Source organism: Hevea brasiliensis, chromosome 7 (genome assembly GCF_030052815.1).
Source record: "Hevea brasiliensis isolate MT/VB/25A 57/8 chromosome 7, ASM3005281v1, whole genome shotgun sequence".
Classification (NCBI taxonomy): domain Eukaryota; kingdom Viridiplantae; phylum Streptophyta; class Magnoliopsida; order Malpighiales; family Euphorbiaceae; genus Hevea; species Hevea brasiliensis.
This window is the reverse complement of record NC_079499.1, coordinates 104,533,959-104,539,999: the sequence shown is the minus strand read 5'-3', so window position 1 is coordinate 104,539,999 and position 6,041 is coordinate 104,533,959. Positions and strand designations below refer to the sequence as shown.

Genomic DNA, 6,041 nt, shown 5'->3' with positions numbered 1-6,041 from the left:
CACAGGGTGCATTAGCTTTAAATAACTATAGAGATTATGGTTAAAATTGATATTTTACTCTCTGAGTCGAAAGCTCACTCCTGTTTACCTATTTTTCGAGGCTACAAGAGACCTTCTTCGAAATAACATGTTCCTTTCCTCGCAGGTTATGAGGAGAAATTACTTAACGGTATTATTATTGTCTAAATTTGTAATTTAGAACTCCGCATGTACTAGTAGTAGCATTAATCCTGTCAGGAACTGCATGAATTTAAGTTTTTGTGTTAATAAATGAAAATTTTTTTATGAGTTTTAAATAGTTTGTAAATGATGTAACAGGGTTGAGCTGAGCTCCCCTAATTTTAGTTTCTGATAATTTCTGGGCTAAGTTAGTCCGAAATAAAATTATAACAGTTTAATTAAAATTATTTTTATATGCATATTGGGCCTAAATTGTGGGCTTGGTTATGGGTTGAGGAATAGTTAGGCATACTACGGGCCTCGGGGACTTTAGGTTGGCCCAGGTACTAGTACCGGTCCGGCCCATACGTTGAGTCGTGACATATATAAGTGTGAATTAAAGGTACAATATTTTTTATTGGATGTATAATTTTTCTACTAAAAAAATTCACTTGCATTAATCATTCAAATTTTAAATGGTTATAATTGAGTAATTGGTTTATTAATGCATTAAAAATCAAATAGTTCATATTATTGAATTATTCTTAAAAAAATGAATTTTTGATATATATTAAATAAGAATATATTAAGAGACTAATAAATTAATTATCTATATAATACATAATATATTATTGTGTAATTGGGTTTATTAATTTAAAAATATCTCTCATTGTTTATATTTTTTATAAAAATGTCACTAACAAAATTTTTATAAAAAAAATTTATTTATTTTTAATAATAATTTTATAATTATATAAGCATGTGGAGATGAGAGGGAATAATAGGATAGACAAATACATCTTAACATAAAGATAAAATTATTATTAAAAATTAAATATTCAATTAAATAAAAATTATATTTATTTCAAATCGGTGTGAAATTTTAGTTTTACTCAATGGCATCTATTTTATTAACCATAATAAAATAGACATGAAATTAAGCATAATAAAATTAAAATTAATTTTACAATCTTGATAAAATTAATCAAATAAAACTTTAAATAAGAAAGTTGAAAAGGTGCTTAGAGCTTTTACAAATTAGTTCTATTTTTAAATAAATTTTATTTTTTAAAAAAATATTTTAATTTGTAAATTTATTAAAAATTAAAAAAAAATACTATTTATAAAAATCATTTATATTTTATTTGGATAATTATTTAAATAAAAAATAAATTTTAATTTTATATTAAATATAATAAAATATCATAATATCAAATTTAAATGTTTATTTATTTGAAATTTAATCTATTTAAATAATTTTAATATTTTTATTTAATTATTTAAATATATTAATATTTAAAATTATATTAAAGAATAAATTTATTATATAATATGGAATTATAACATTGTATTTTAAAATTATATAACTTAATTTTCCATCAATATATTCACAATATATACTTTTATTATAAAAATTTCAATTTATTAGATTTATTGATTTATATTATATGGAATAATAATAATAATAATAATAATAATAATAATAATAATAATAATAATAATAATAATAAATTATAAAATTCATATCATTAACTAATTTTTAGGTTTATAATTTTGTATTCTTTTCAAATAATTAATTAATTAATAATTAAATACGAATAATCAAGTTATTTTTATAATATTTAATTTATAATAAATAGTAATGATATATTAAATTTTTTATTTTATTTCAAAAAACACTAATAAATTTTCTAATTCATAAACAATTTTATTATTAATAAATATACTATGTAATCTTAAGACTTAATGTTAAAAAAATAATTAGTAATATCAAATTTTTATGCCATAAAAAATTAAATTTTTTAGCTATAATATCTAATTTATTTTCATAATTAGTAATAAAATTAATTTTAAATATTAAATTTGATAAAATTATTATTATCATATTTTAGAGAAGAAAATTTGAGACACACGTGGGCCCACCAGGGAATAATTTTTATACTTATGTAAGTGAAAGAATATTATTTGAAGTGTGTTTTATAATTTATCTTGTTAAATTATAATTTATCTTGTTTTGTAATAGAATACTCATTTTATTAAAATTTATTATTAATGAGGTGATAATTATAATAATTTAGGCCATTACATTTTTCATTTTTTATAATATTTTTATTTTTTGTAATTTTAATATTTATAAAATTTAATTGATTTTGTTGCTTTAATTTGTAGTTATCAATAAATTTTAATGAAATGACTATTTTATTAATGAAAACATAACACGAGAACTAATTTATTTTTTCCTAAAAATAGAATTACTAAATTCTATCATGTCTCATACCAAATATAAATTATCTAAAATTTAAAATTATTGCTATATTAAATAATATATGGACAACTAATCAATTAAGAAGGGAAGCATTAACTTTATTTCAAATAAATTTCACAAGCAAATAAAATGTGCTTAACAATAATGTGAATTGATAAGACTTTTTTAAAGGACTTTTTAATAAATTTATATATAATATTTTTATATCAAGAGTGTAAAATACTTTCTTTTATTATCAACTACAAAATTTATGATAATTTTTAATTTAATATATATATATATTATATTTTTTCAAAATTAATAATTTAATTTTTATGGAGTTGATCCAAGCATTTAAGATTTTTATAGGCATGACTGGACTCAGGATTAAATGTTGAAGAGTCAAAACTTGAAAATTATACAATTATTATAATTAATAAAAATTTACAAATTGCACTTTTATCAAATAATATAATTTATATTTTTTTTATTAAATCATATAATTTATTAATTATAGATGGTTTTCAAATTTATGAATATATTTATATACATAACTTTTTATTATTATATAAACGCAATCAATTAAAATAAGTAATATGAATTTTAACAAATATCCAAATAATTAATTTAATAAAAATATTTAAATAATATAAATTTAATAATATTCATATAAATAAATCATTACCTAAGCATTTAAGAGTTATCACTTAAATTTACGGATGCATTTATCTTAAATTAAAAATTTTTCGCAGTATAATCATTTGAATGCTTGATTAATTATACTTTATTGATCAATATCCTACTATATATTATAAAAAATATTGTCAATTAATTGCTTATGAATTGAAGCATATAAAAGCATAAATTTATTGAGGTATTTTATAAAACATGTTGAAGATGAAAATAAGAATAAATGTGATCTATTGTATACGAAGAGTTTGAATAATAAAATGTTTCTACCATCTCTGCATAGCTGGAGGAGTAAATGCCTGCATCTATCCCAATATCCCTCTTTTCTTTATCCCCAGTTTATTCAAAAATTTGAGGACGAATTTTTTTTAAGGGGGAAAGAATGTAACAACTTAAAAGAAAAAAAAATGCAAAAACTTAAAACGCAGCAGCACCCCCCCCCCCCCAATTTCTCTCTCCCCGACTCCACTCTTCCCCCTCACTTTCTCCCTCCCATTTTCGTCCAGCCGGCTAGCATCAGTGTCGGTGAGGTACCGCCGGCCTTCCCCCATGCCAGAACAATCACCAGGCGGTGGCAGCAGCGAGCAGGAGACAGTAGAAACAGAGAGAAGGAGAGAGGAAAGAGAGGAGAGAGGGCGAGCGTGCGCGACCGGGGGCCCGACTTTGCGGCGTCACCCCGACCGACTCTGACGGCCATTCTTGGTGATTTCAAGTGCAACGGACTCCCAAGATGATGAACTTTCAGATGAGACTAGTGGCACCCTGTTTGGTGGCCGGAGGAAGGAGAATCGGCAAGAGAAAGTTGGAAGAAAATCATATGGGTTTCTCAGTTCCGATCACTTTTCCGGCGATCCGACCGTCGGATCGGAAATCCGAGGCCACCGATGGACTCAGGACGACGAGATCTTCGAGATAGGACCGGTCCCGCTCCGATCGGACACCATTTGAAAAAGGCGATAATCGGACGGTCCAAATCGTTTGGTGAGATTTTCGAACTTTTTCGATTTTCAAAATTTAAAAATAATTTTATAATAATTATTAACACAATTTGGACTTAATTTAGGTGCAATCGGATCGATGATAGCTCACCGGCGTAGGGATCGCATTTTCAGCCAGATCCGGCTGCCTGACGGCCCGTCTCAGAACGTGGTCGATATTATAGTCAATCCTAGCATTTTCAGACATTCTGGACACGTTCCAGGTGTCAGAATTGACATAGGTAAATCCGACCTCCAAGTTGCTCATTTTCAGCTAATATCGATTTAGAATAAAATTCATAAAATATTCGTGGATGATCAAAAAATTATAATTCCTTTTACAATAGCCTTATAATATTATTAAGGACCGCGGAGCAAAATTTTAAAATTTTTAAAGCTCGTTTGGATAGTTTTTGGAAAAAGGCTAGTTATAGGGGCTAAATTATAATTTTTTGAATTGTGGTTGTTGACTGTTTGGGGTGGGCCCAGGAGGGGCCTTATGATATGATTGAGTTGTGATTGTGTGATTGGCAAATATAGAAGGGTATTTTGAAGTCTTTTGCAGGTTGGGTAGGTCCTAGGTATAGGGGAAACTCTGCCGGATTTTCAGCATGAATTAGGCTGTCTGTTGCCTCTTTAGAGTTTTATTTTGACTTAGTACTAATAAATTATAATTTAATTATTAGGTGATCGATGTCAACTATTTTTCTACATCCAGCAGCCACAATAATTATCGATGTACTGTGAGTAAAATATTAATTTTAATTATAATTTCGATATTATTATATGTTCAAGCATGCCCATGCATCACTTATAAATATGTATCTATGTAGTTAAATACTAGGCACGTTTTTATATTGCATTCATAATTGTTAAAATGCCATGGATGTTATTGTGGTAATTTGGAGCAATGTGCGTGAGTTGGCGTGCGTGTGGTATGGTGTTGGTTATGGACAGGACGGGTAGACACGGCGTGAGATCTTCGCTAGGACCTGGTCCTTCGGGGTAGACACGGCTTGAGTTCTTCGCTAGGACCCCGATTTGGTTTATTAAGCGAAAGTCCGGCTTGAGTTCTTCGCTGGCACAGGTTGGATTAAGAGGGCTGTATAGGGGATCAACTCCCATATATGTATTGTTTGACAGTGTTGAGTGTGTAAGTGCTTCAAATTGCCTTTTTGATGTGATTTGTATGAAATTTATGACGATGTTGCATTTCACTTCACAGGGTGCATCAGCTTTAAATAGCTATGGAGATTATGGTTAAAATTGATATTTTACTCTCTGAGTCGAACGCTCACTCCTGTTCACCTATTTTTCGAGGCTACAGGAGACCTTCTTCGAAATAACATGTTCCTTTCCTCACAGGTTATGGAGAAAAATTACTTAACGGTATTATTATTGTCTAAATTTATAATTTAGAACTCCGCATATACTAGTAGTAGCATTAATCCTGTCAGGGACTGCATGAATTTAAGTTTTTGTGTTAATAAATGAAAATTTTTTTATGAGTTTTAAATAGTTTGTAAATGATGTAACAGGGTTGAGCTGGGCTCCCCTAATTTTAGTTTCTTATAATTTCTGGGCTAAGTTGGTCCGAAATAAAATTATAACAGTTTAATTTAAATTATTTTTATATGCATATTGGGCCTAAATTGTAGGCTTGGTTATGGGTTGAGGAATAGTTAGGCTTACTACGGGCCTCGGGAGCTTTAGGCTGGCCCAGGTACTAGTACCGGTCCGGCCCATACTTTGGGTCGTGACATATATAAGTGTGAATTAAAGGTACAATATTTTTTATTGGATGTATAATTTTTCTACTAAAAAAATTCACTTGCATTAATCATTCAAATTTTAAATGGTTATAATTGAGTAATTGGTTTATTAATGCATTAAAAATCAAATAGTTCATATTATTGAATTATTCTTAAAAAAATGAATTTTTGATATATATTAAATAAGAATATATTAAG

At 27.4% G+C, this 6,041-nt stretch overlaps 1 long non-coding RNA gene across 1 annotated transcript; it reads left to right on the top strand.

Moving 5' to 3' along the window:
- Positions 1-3,538: 3,538 nt before the first annotated feature.
- Positions 3,539-5,695, top strand: LOC131181719 (uncharacterized). The gene is made up of 3 exons (XR_009150197.1): positions 3,539-4,075; positions 4,158-4,313; positions 5,392-5,695. It is a non-coding gene; the product is annotated as an uncharacterized LOC131181719 (long non-coding RNA).
- The last annotated feature ends 346 nt before the right edge of the window (positions 5,696-6,041 follow it).